Here is a 13,837-nt window from a genome sequence, read left to right on the forward strand (position 1 = left end):
TAAAGAATACATGGTGGCATCCGGTTCAGGGTGAGAAAAAGGCAGATCAATGAAACAAGGTAGAAAATACAAAAACTACATGAGAATATAATAAACAGCTTATGATAAAGGTGATATTTTATATCACATTGGAGAAAATGATGGATGTTTTAATGAATGCTTTGGGGACAAATAGGCATTTGGAAAGAAAAGTAACATTAGATTCACATTTCATATCCTACATAATAGTAAGTGCCAGATAAATTAGAACTTTAAATATAACAAATGAAACCACTTCTGGAAGATAATGTTATTGAAAAGAAATCTAATCTTGGTACAGTACAGCATGTCTAAGCATTACACCAGAGACGCAAAGAAAACAACAAACACCAAGTTAAATAGACCAACACTAGGTAAATTTTAAAATGTTTTATCACCAAAAAATGTACCATCGACAAAATGCAAGCTCAAACTGTAAACATATTTGCCACATATATGACAGAAGATTATGTCTCAAAATGTGTACGTTCTTACATTTGAATAAACATACCCAAATTGAGCAATGGGCAAAAACTTGAGAAAATTGTCACAAAAGGAGGAATACAAACGTCCAAAAAGCCTAGAGAAAAGTTTTTAACTTCATAAGCAATTAAGAAACAATGACCTTTGATACTGGATTATAAGAAGAGTCATGTAATATCTAATTTCCAGTTTTTAGGAATTTTTTTCTCTTTAGATTTATAACCACCTTCAATTGTTTCCATAATTTCTTAATATCTATTACCCCAGAGAAACTTGTAAGCTTGGTGCTATGGGAAATAAGGAATTCTGAAACCATTCCTCCTCCACTGGCCTGGCTATGCTAAACAGAAGTAAGCAAATCCAGGTGTCTGGAATTTGAACTGCCTCCAAGTGAAGTGAATTAAAGAAGTGAGGTTCACTGTAGTTGTTAGTCATCAAACCTCTTTCATCTTCAAACGAAACAGAGGGCATGCTTTTAAATGGGAGTGAACTATTTATTCCCTTTTATTTGAGCGCCCCATCCAGACCTCAGACATATACTTACAGAATAAAAATGTAACAAAGGAGAATAAAGACAAAAAGAACTCACATAGCACCTTCCATCATTGAATTGTCAAAATGGTAGCTGTTAGCCACATGTGGCTCCTTAAATTTAAATGCACATTAAGTAAGATTAAATGAAATTAAAATTTCAGTTTTTCTGTCATGATAGCACATGTCAAATGCTCAGCTGTCAAATGTGGCTACCTTACTGGACAACACAGAGAGAGAATCTCATCATTGCAGAAAGTTGTATTGAATGGCACCGCTCTATTATATAAAGCCTTTTTGGGCCTCAGGTCCAGGTGGAATTAATCACCCTAACACAAGGCTGCACTGGACCTTGGACAAATCTGTCATTTTTTGAACCTACTTGTGTATATGTCTGTCTTCCTCACTAGATTCCAAGCTTCTGAAGGCAAGGGGATGTCTGATTTATCATTATAAACCACAAGAGCCATTTCTTGAAAGGTGTTTAATAAATATTTGTTGACATAGATGTTTTCAGGAAGATTAGAGTGCCAAATATCCTTTTAAGAGGGAATAAATAAGGAGGAAATGAATGAGCCCTTTGCCTCTTCACCATCCTCTTAATCTTCTATTTTTACCAGTCCACAGAGTACTAATTGACTTTGAAACACCTCTACAGTGGGAAAATAATCTCTTCAGAAATATGTAAATGGACTCTAAGAACATTCCTTCATTTCCCCTCAATCCCTCATTCTAATTCAAAGCAGGAAAAGGGCATTTCCTCTGTCTTCATACCTCTAATTTCTATGTTACAATGGAAGCACCAATCTTTGTGTCCCATGCAAAATAAGGGTAAAAAAGGCATTAAGTGCATGATTACATACCAATTATTCTTTATGATCTATATAATCAAATACCATCTGGCAGTTTGGAAAAAATTCAATCACAGTAGCAAAAGTTGAGTGCCAGAGTCAAACTCTTACCAATCCAGCAGTGCAATCAGGCCACATCCAGGCCTCTTTACAGATCCCGTGAAACGCCAAGTGATTTGAAAAAGAAAGTAAAGCTGGCCTTTATTCACTGACCCACGTGCAAATCATTTTTACCTGCAGGATAAATTCTGCCCTCGCAATGATCAAAAACACTGAAAGGCAAGAGGAGCAACTTCAGCTCAAGGACAGCAAAGAAACTGATAAAATGAGGTGAGTTAAATACAAATACCTACCGAATTTGTTATGATAACTGTCTACTGATCTTAATTAAAACGTTCCCAAAATTTTGCAAAGAAATACTCCAATGACAAACAGAAAATATTCTCTGGAGAATCTGAGGGCATAACCCAAGCCAGCTGCCCTATCTCATATTTTCTTTTTTAAAAATCATGCAGACTTTCCCTCAGCTTCATATTATATATGTGCTGTTTGATTATCGAAGTAATGCTTTACATTACTTACCACAGGGGAAAATGACTTACCTGTCTCAGTTAATATAACAAGAACATTGCATATTGTCTTTTCAATTTTAAGAAATTGTGCTGAATTAAAGGGAGCTGACACTCTATATCAGATTTAACATGCAGACAATTTATCTGTTCTGTTTTGGCATCATTATATATTTTGAGAACTCAGACACACGCAAATATGTGGATATAAATAGTAGCATTTTAAACACGGCTTTATAAGCCATAGCAGGAAAATTAGCTAAAGAAAGGAGCTCAAAATGCTGCTATGGAGATGTAGTATATTAAAATGCTTTTATGTTACTGTTAGTGGAAATGTTGGTGTTTGCACTGACTGCTTTAGAGGTCAAATTCCTTGTGTCATATGATGAGATGAAGGGATCTCAGATCCAGTGTTGTCTGTTCTGGGGTTTTTTTTGTAACAATATTTGAAGCACAAGGAAAGAAAAATATAAAGTAAACATGCAGCAAAACATTGCTTGTCTACAAAATAACACAAATCAGATTTATTTGTGTTTTCTCAACTGTATCACTAACTGAAAGAAACAAATGGAAAAGTGTCTGTTATTTTGAGGGGAAAAAGTCTGAACCAAGAATGAAAGTTATTGATGATGGCACTCTTTATATTCCACAAATGCTATAAATTTTAACCCTGGCTAATTAATTGAATTCCATTAATAGTCCCTAAGAGCAGATCTCTCCTTGCAGTTCTAAAGTTTCATTTTCAGTTTGTAGAACAATGTCTGGCACATAATAGGTCTCAAAAATGTTTTAAATGTATGAATAATAGAAGTTCTGATATGTGCAATAACAATATCTATGGTTTGTTAAATTATTTACTGTTTAGTCTCAAATAGTATGTGCTAAATAAGCCAACGTTGGGAACAATGCTATACTGACTCTGCCTTGGTTTTTACTCTCAGCTGATGCGTTTTGCTTGTTCTTGACAGACAATAACAATTCAATCCTGTGTTCAAGACATTGACTTGTACGTTGCCCTAGACAAGAAAATTTACGCTGATCTCGAACAAGCTTTTAATATCATTTCCCATTTCACCTGTCCCCAATTTAACCATCCTGTTACTCATACTTTAAAAGAAAGAACAGATTCTTTCTATGTGTGGTGGATCTGATTTGAGTACCAATCCCAGCCTTGGACCTGTCAAGGGTAGGGACCATCAGTGCATACATTTCATATCTTATTTTTCCTAGAGTGATAATGTGTCCTTTCCAAAACCCACATGCCTACTGTCTGTCTCTATCTATCTATCTATCTATCATCTATCTATCTTTGTCAATCATTAAGCTCTTTGGAAATAACATCATAAATATAAGATCCTGAACTAGTAACTGGTCATTTTGAGCTTAATTTTTTTTTTTTTTTTTGTAAAGTGAATGATCTTTTGTCCCACTCTTAGCTGCTTTCTTTTTAATCAAGACATATTTTGCACAGTTAGGAGATTTACCAAATGCCCCACATTTCATTCCATAAAGCAAATCTGAAAATGACTTTTTTTTTTTCTTTCTTTTTTGCGGTATGCGGGCCTCTCACTGTTGTGGCCTTTCCCATTGCGGAGCACAGGTTCCGGACGCGCAGGCTCAGCAGCCATGGCTCACGGGCCTAGCCGCTCCGTGGCATGTGGGATCTTCCCAGACCGGGGCACAAACCGGTGTCCCCTGCATCGGCAGGCGGACTCTCAACCACTGCGACACCAGGGAAGCCCTGAAAATGACTTTTAAGGAAACATTTTTAAAAAGTCCAGGCCCCCCAAATAACTTAATTTTCTAGGGAACTCCTACTAATGAAAATCTCAGTTTAATGTATAATAGTAAAAGTATTAAACTTTAAAAATTAAAATAATAACACTAAAAAATCACACAAACTCACCAAAAAATAATTTGTTTTATGGAAAATTCTTAAGCAGAAAGTGATTGCATGTTTAACTAAAATTTTAATTTAAGCAGGTTATTGAACTAATTTCTGGGAAACAATTTTTTTTTTTTTTTTTTTTTTGCCTGTCAGTGGAATTAAAGAAAACAACAACACTAGCTCATAAGTAGACAAACTCATTAAAAAAAAAACAAAAAAAAAAACTGGGGCTTCCCTGGTGGCGCAGTGGTTGAGAGTCCGCCTGCCGATGCAGGGGACACGGGTTCGTGCCCCGGTCCTGGAGGATCCCACATGCCGCGGAGCGTCTAGGCTCGTGAGCCATGGACGCTGAGCCTGCGCGTCCGGAGCCTGTGCTCCGCAACGGCAGAGGCTACAACAGTGAGAGGCCCGCGTACCGCAAAAAAAAAAAAAAAAAAGAAAGAAAGAAAAACAAACTGTGCTGGCTGCCACAGGGACTAGGAACAATTATAATTCCACATTTCCTGCCTTAGCTGGCCAGCACTAACTGAGCTATCTAGTGACATTATCATGTTCTTGCTGAGGTACTGTGCTGCATTTATATAAACATAACTATAACAATAATGACGTGAGTTATCTGTTAATACAATGAGCAAATTTTCCAGTTACTGCACATAATTTATTTTTTCCTACTTTTGAGGAAACCACAACCCTTCCTGAGACTGGCCTACATCATCATAATTTTGTTCAACTTAGAAAAATGTTCATACATTTCCCTAATTTCGTATCAATGTTTGAGGAAGTTGACCCCCAGGAAATTATAACCATATAACCTGGTGATTTCACTTGTTCCATAGCTCACCAACAAGTAGGGTAGTTAACCTCAGCTTGAGACTTAAACTAATTTAGGAGCTTTTCCTCCCAGACTTGGAAGAACATAGAAAATATACAGTTTTTTCTACTGATAAATTGTTATATATATCTTAATCTTCCTTTCATCTGCTCTTCTCAACCTCAGTGGTTATCTGTTTTAATGTCTTTTGCAGAATATTTTTAGTAAAATACAAATTAAGATCTTAAAGCTATTTTAACCCTTTAACTCAAAGATAATTATAATAAAATAAATCTAAAATCTAACTTATCCTGTTAAAGAGTAGATGAGGAGTATTTCTCTTGTTCTAAGGACTACCTGGTTGAAAGGGGCATTTGGTAAATCCCCAGACTGAAATTTCAGAGCTGGAGTTTCCTCCTATTTAACATTGATAGAGTCCTTTAAGTGTGCAATAATTGACCTTTAATATATACCAGCAGTAATTCATGGACTGTGCAAGATAGAAAAGCAAGACATAAATATAACTTCTCTCCTAAGCCTTTCTGGAATTTACAAATCTATAATGTCCTAGAAAAAGCCTTTTTTTCCTAGTATGTAGTTTGTGGATTCAAGTTGTTTTTGTATATCAAGCCTTATGTAACATGAATGTCAAAGTAATTGAGATTGAGTGCACATTTCCTCAGATTTTAGCAAGACTCACCCCCTCACTTTTTCAAATTTCTTTCATGTTTCTGCTCAAATAGCACCTTCTTAGAGAGAACTTCTGTAGTTACACATTAGCCGCCCCTGGCATTATATCTTTTTACTCTTTTGGTGATCATTAGTACTTGATTAGTTTTCTAGGGCCACTGTAACAAAGCATCCACAAATTAGGTGGCTTAAAACAATGGAAATATGTTGTCTCTCACTTTCAGAGACTAGAGGTATGAATTCAAGGTACCTTCACCGTCATTTCTTTCTGAGGGCTCTGAGGGAGACTCTGTTCCATGTCTCTCTCTTAGCCTCTGCTGATAGCTGGCAATCCTTGGCATTCCTTGGTTTATAAAAGTGTCACTGCAATATCTGCCACCATCTTCATGTGGTGTTCTCCCTGTGTGTCTCTGTGTCCAAATAACTCTCTTCTTACAAGGACACCAGGCATATTGGATTAGGGTTCATCCTTATGGTTTTTATCTTAACTTGATTATATCTGCAAAAGCTCCATTTCCAAACAAGGTCACATTCACAAGCACCAGGGGTTAGGGTTTCAATACATCTTTTAGGGGTACACAATTCAACTCACAATGGTGCTATTCAGAAAAAATTTCCAATTCTTCCCATTCCCATTATTTGAAGCATTGTATTTCCTGGAACCTTGTTTTGGAGATATATGAAATTCTGGCCAATGTGTTTTGAAATTAATATATTTACTTTCAGGACAGAAGATTTAGTTGCATTTTTAAGACATTTCTAGAACTCTCTTTTCCCTTGAACATTTTATACACCAGTGTTTGAGGTGGTGGCTGTGCAGTTGTTCTGGATTCTAACTGTAGAGGGCAGAGCTTTCCTGGTTACATGTGAGGGGCTTGTAGTATGAGCAAGAAATAATTCTTTGGGTTTTGAGCTACTATGGTTTTACAAGTACTTTATTACTGTTGTTGATACACTTGCTTGATTTTTCTTCTTAGATCCTATATAGAGGTTAATATTAAGCACTTCTTTTATTATCTTTATTTTCTGATTCCTCTACCAGAACACAATCTCAACGTGACAAAGAATTTGTCTATCTTATTCTCTATTTCATCCTAATGCTTAGAAGAGAGGTCGCAGTAATAGTTAATCAACTAAAATTTGTTAGATGGATGAATGAGTAGATAAAAGAATGAGTAGGTATGTAGTAATTATAGTCTTCCTTTTTCTGTCTTTAGCATTGTACTTATGGAGTTTTATTTATTCTTTTAGCTATGTTATATTAATAATTGAATTTTAATTTTATAAAAGTCACAAACTGAGTATCAGTCTTGATAAAGCGTGGATTTAGAAGAAAGTCAGTCTTAGAATTGTCATACTTTTTACAACTTAAAAGCTGTATAACTTTGGGAAAGGTTTGATTCACTATAAACCATGTTCCTCCTTAGTAATAAGATGAAACTCACTAAATTGCCAATTATTTAAAAATTGAGTAAAACAATCTAAGTATTTAATAAACTTTATTTTTTCTTCCTTACACTCCATTGTGCTTCTCTTTCCTTTCAAAATGCCAGAATAATGAACAGCATATAAAAATAACTAAGAATATATTTATTTCTTGGTTGCAATTATCAATAAGAAATAATACTATTTTAAAATGTTTAATTTTCTTTGAGTTATAGTTTAAATTAAACTCATTATTATAATTTCAAAAATTGTAAATCCCCATTACACAGTTTCTTCATTAGAAACTATCAGTAAAAATGAATTATTTTGTAAATTGCATTCTAACTGACAAGTCTGTCTCACAGACACATGTCACACAGACACACATCAAACACCCACTCCTTTTATCCCTTTGTACTTAGGATTTCAGGAATGGATTTCTAAGTAGTTTATGGCATGTTCAGTTGCTTTATAAAGAAACAGCAAACCAAAGGCAAATGAGTGATTCCCTGAACCATATTTTCTTAGTTCTTTTTGTGTGTTAATGAATTTTTTACCCTAAAAGGTGTGAGGGAGCAAAGATAGCTGATCTTAAAAAATTAGAATTATAAATTTTTCAATGGGATCAAGATTCTTATGTGTTTAAAACATGGAGAGAGAGATGGCTAGGAGTTCAAATTCTGAATCTTCAACCAGCAACCTACTACCAATTCAGATTCCAAAGGGAAATATGTAGCAGGAAAATGCACAAATGTTATTTCTACTATTTTATTTATTACTATAGTCTCAAAAACTTTATGTGGACTGTAGACATAATGAGTTAGGCCAGATTATATGCAGTACCAAGTGTTACTTTTTGTTTAAAAATTGAAGTATATTTGACTTACAATATTACCTTAGTTTCAGGTGTACAACATAGTTATTCTATGGTTATAGATTACACATCATACAGAGTTATTATGAAATATTCTCTATTCCCTGTGCTGTATATTACCTCCCTGTGAATTATTTATTTTATAACTGGTAGTTTGTACCTCTTAATCCCCTTTATCTATTTTGTACCTCCCCCTTACTCTCCCCCCTCACACCACTAGTTTGTTCTCTGTATCTGTGAGTCTGCTTCTTTTTTTACTTGTAACCCTTTTTCATAACACTAGACTAGGAGCTTAGTAAATAGCCTTCTTGAAACCTTCTCCCTAGACTCTCATCCTTATCCCTAGAGTTCTTATCTATCAGATGGTGAGAAATAACACACAAACACACACACACATTCAAGGAAAAAAATGCCAAAAGAAAGAGACCCAGTCACTCTAAAATCTAGAGTAAAACTAGCCTAAATATACATTTTTCAAAATGGACAGTGTATTAGTTTTCCATTGCTACCATAGCATATTACTACAAACTTAGTGACATAAAACAACACAAATTTATTATCTCACAGTTCTGTAAGTCAGAAGTCCATGTAGGCTCTGCTCTGGGTTTCTCAAGGCTGAAATCAAAATGCCATCTTGCCTGGACTCTTTATCAGGAGACTCTGGAAAGAGTCTGCTTCCAAGCACATTTAAGTTACTGGCAGATTCAGTTCTTTGTGGTTACAAGGCTGAGGTCCTTTTTTCCTTGCTGGCTTTTAGCCAGAAGCCTCTTTTAGCTGTTTAAAATCACCTGCATTTCTCATCATATTGTGTCCTCCATTTTCACACTAGCAACCACAAACCAGATCCTTCTCACGATTTTAATCCCTGTGACTTCTCCTTATGCGGCATCTCTTCTGACTCCATCCTGAGAAAGTTTTTTGCTTTTAAAGGCTCATATAATTAGATTGAACCCAGCTAGAAAAATCCATGGTCATCTCCTTTTCTTAAGGTCTGTAACCTTAATTACATCTGGAAAGTCCTTTTTGCCATGTCAAGTAACATATTCAAAGGTTCTGGGAATTATGGCATGGGCATATTTGAGGAAGGCATTATTCAGCCTATAACACAGTTTAAAAATAACAAACTGAGCATGAATTTTTTGTCACATTCATATCATTCTGTTCTAGAACACTGGCTCAAATATTACTTTGGCCTTAATCAATGTCAGCCTTCCTTATCTTTAGAACTGGAGCTGGGACAAAGCTTTTATTTCACTTTACTTGTTAATTTTGTTAAGGTGTCAACATCCTATAGACTTTGACAAATGTAACCCCTAGAAGAACAATGACAGAATTTATAAACAGAGTAATAAGACTACCATTAATACAGGCTGCTTTTGAATGAGGAATTGGTGATGAAGAGTTCTATGATATCAGAAACATATAATAGCCAAATAAATTTGTATTTTCTTTCATCATGTCCCTGTGGATTAAGGAAACAGAGGCCTTTTGTAAAAATTCATTATTAGACAACTTCAACTTCTTTCATATATGATAATTTAAAAGTATTCTATCAAAAGTTTAAAATTCATCTATCCATTTAGTTATCATTTCATTTGTTCAATATTTTTAACGTTTATTCTGTGCCAGGCTCTAGGTACAGAAAATACAATATATATCAGGAGCATATAGTCTATATGTAGATATGCTTAATAGTTAAGAGAAATAAAATTTAAAACAATTTAATTTTTTTCTTTATCTTCCTCACCTATTTCTCTCTCATATAATTCTCTAGTGCATAAATAGAACTGACTTATGCAATCATAAAACACTGAAACTATGCATTAGGGCCAAGAGAACTGTCTCAATGAAGCTATCAAACCAGTACCCTTTAATTACAAAAATAATTTAGTATCAGAATAGGAAACAAAGATTGGTATAAATTTTAATATGAAGAAAACACAGTGCTAACCCTGAAAGTTATCCGTGGCTAACTAGTCTAATCATTACAGTTTTTATGCCAATTTCTCTTCATCCTAAGAGTTTCCCATCAACTCCTCCATTTTCCAGAATGATACTGTTATTCTTTATTATTGTAAATGCAGAGTTTAATTTTTTAATTGCCTTTTTAATCCTCTTGCTTAGCCTCCAGCTACTGAACCATTTTCGTTTATTGTTTCTCTTTGATCTTAATAGATTCTGATACAGTTGCCCTTTATTTCAGACTATTCTTCCATTAGTTCTGTTTATTAAGTGAGAAAATGTATGTAAAGCACTTGGCACAGTTCCTGATCCATAATAAATTGAAGTTTGTTATGATTGCTCTTATTTTTAATGTTATTTTAAAGGCCTGTCTTCTTGCCTTCTTTAGGAAATACTGAATGACTTACTGAGTTTTTCTTCTAGTTTCTATATTAAATACTTTACAGAAGTATGTTTTCTGGATACTGATGATGTTCTACTGGCTGTTGTCACTGTCTCCTGAGATGTTTATCTGTTGTCATTTCGAAGACAGGCTTATTCACATTACTTTCCATTTTAGCATCCACTGTCTAATAATCATCAATATTATTCTGCTTTTCTATATTTATATAGCATTCTCTTTTCTTTGTTGCTGCCTATTTCTTTTTCTGACAAGTGATCTGATACAAAAGTGAAACATTATATTCCCAAAAGGTATTCCCAATTTAGGAATGTATTTTAGGGAATTAACTTCCAGGTAACATTGCCAGTTCCCATTTCCCATCATATATACTTTTATTTCTGATTGTTTGCTTGGAGTTGTTATTTCTCAAAAGACAGAAAAAGATAGAAATAAAAGAAGTAGGACCGTCATAACCTCCAAAAGAATGTTCATGAAATAAAGGGATGACTTGAGTTGCTTGATGAATACACAGCTTAAATGTCTGCTATAAGAGAAGAGCACCAACAGAGGAAAAAGAATTCTTTAATTTATTTTCCATCAATCAAGACTTCTTCATTTTATGAGCACAGGTACACTATTAGGCAACTAATTATTTATCTCAGTCTTGCTCTTTTGTCTTAAAATATCCTGAAAATTTTCCACAGGTTCTGGTAAAGTATTTCTTCTTGGATTTCTGAACTGTTTCCCGTATTGTTCTAACTTTTTATATTTGTCCAGTATCTTTATAAGATTTTTTTCTCCAATGAAATTTGGCAAGAAAACATACACACACATTAAGGACCACTAATGCAATGTCACATTATTTGATTGTGAATTTCCTGTTTCAAAATGCATTTTGACAATACACTTAAGCTATTAAATTATTAAACAACTTAATTATAAAAATATTCTGTTAGAAATCTGAAAAGACTATTTGTAGAGACAGTAACATAGCTTTTTGTCCAGACTTTCTTCTAGAGCATGAGAAAGCTTAAAGTTTGTCACCCAGATGCTGAGATGGGATAGAAATGGATCACATTGTACTACAGAGATTGAAAGCCCGGGGTGTTTTAAAAGACAGCTGTTAGGGTCGAAGCCAGAGCAAATACATCAAGATAGACCATTCAGGTAAGACTCAGATCTAGAGGGGATAGAGAGGCTAAATCCAGGCATTCAGCACAAAGGAAGAAACGACTTATACCACATCACTTTAAGAATGTACAGAAGGCACAGTAAGAGGTCATGCATGGAGACCCTGTTGCAGTACCTTTTGAATTGTGAAAGTGTGTGTGGAGATGTAGAAGCTGAGAACCTCAAACTAGCTCAGAGGAGATCAAAACTTTGAACTTATCCTTTAGTTAATATAATCAGTATGTTTAATCTGTATATTGAAGCTATTTTCACACCCAATGATAGTTTTAAATATTTATAGCTGGGATAATAATCGTAATATAGAACAAAGTTGTGTATCTGATTTTTCAAATGTTACCTGTCTTTATTAATTTCTCTAAGTCTCCAGTCAGACCTTATCCAAACCACCGTTTCTCATATAACTCTTGGTTTATAATTTCTTATGCTTGTGGCTTAAGTTATCTCAGTATTGATTAGGGTAAATACAATGTATGTTAATATCTATTTAAGATATTAAATATTCTTCTGTTCAGGAACTACAGACTTTAGAAAAGAATAGACTGTGATTGCCCCCAAGATCAGGAGTCTGTCATCCATACTTCTGCAACCTTTAAAGTAACCATTACTTTTAAAACATGACTGCCCCGCTTAAACCATGGAAATAAATTAAACAATTATTTATGAAGTATATAGAACTTTGAACGTGCTTATTCAAATATAATCTCTTTTAATCCTAACTATAGTAATTATTACAATCTTCATTCTATGAGTAGGAAAACTGAACCCTAAGATCACAATTTTGTTATCATTAATTATGAGTATTTATAGACATACACAAAAATAGAGGAATCAATCTTCATTTAACCATTATCCATATTCCACATTTGAAAATTGATAGTCTTACTTGCTTCAGCGTCCCTTTGTTTCTTAAATTATTGTTAAAACATATTTCATAACCCCTACAAAATTAGAACAAATTTCTAAAAACGATGACCATTTTCTTACAGAACCAATATGTTTTTGTCACAACTAGCAAATTAAAAATAATTCACTGATATCATTATATACCTGGTCCTTAGTAAAATTTTCATGATTATCTTTTTCTAGTTGGTTTGTTTGAATCAGGATATACCATTCCTCTGGTACAGTGTTTGTTCTACTATATACAGAAACCTTCAAGTCAATAAATCAATTAACCAGAAAAAACTTAATGATATGCCTATTCAGAAAAAATATTTTATATTTCAACTCTTATGTGTAACACTTTGCTAGAGAAGTAACATGGCTCTACCCTGCCAAACCTTTTACCACTAATTCTATATTTATGAAATTGCATTGACAGCCATACCAGAGGAATAGCTCAGATGTCGCACTGCTTCTAAAAATATCACTGTAGATAATGAGACAAAAGACATACTCCAATGTCATTAAAAAAAACCTCAAGATAAAGGTGAATCTAAAGAAAACTTTAAAAAGGAGAAAGTACTTAGAAGACCAAATCAGAACATTCAAAAAAATTAAAACATTGTAAAGAATGATTTATAATATTAAAATTATTTATCTGATTAAATAAATATTAAATAATTTTTAAATGTTAAGTAGTTTTTATCTGATTGAACAAACATTAAGTAGATAACTATCTTGATCTACTCATGAAGATATTAAGAGCATAGGCTTTGGAGACAGGCTTAAGACTATACTTGGCCCAAAACTAGCTTTGTGACTTTGGGCAAGATTATTAACCACTAGAAACCTCGGGATTTTGTTCTTTTGTATTCCTTTTGTTTTGTTTTCAGTTTTTTTTTTTTAGTTTTAATAATGGAAAAAATAACAATACTTAACTCACATAGTTTTTGATGAGAGTTGCATGCCAAAATATCTGTAAAAGTGATGAATAGAGCTCCTGGCATAAATTCTATGCTCACTAAACTCTAGCTATTATTATGATAGTAGTAGTATTTTATGCTCTTTATTATAAATTAATCTATAGAATAAAATAAAATAAATAACCATCCAAACCAAAGACATCACAAGAAAACTGCAGACCAACATTTCTTATGAATATGAATGCTAAAATCCTCAAAATACTAGCAAGCCAAATCTGTCAACATTTAAAGGGAATTATACACCATAGCCAAGTGGGATTTATTCCAGGGGTGCAATGTTGGTTTAACATCTCAAGA

The sequence above is a fragment of the Mesoplodon densirostris genome, chromosome 6 (genome assembly GCF_025265405.1).
Source record: "Mesoplodon densirostris isolate mMesDen1 chromosome 6, mMesDen1 primary haplotype, whole genome shotgun sequence".
Classification (NCBI taxonomy): Eukaryota; Metazoa; Chordata; class Mammalia; order Artiodactyla; family Ziphiidae; genus Mesoplodon; species Mesoplodon densirostris.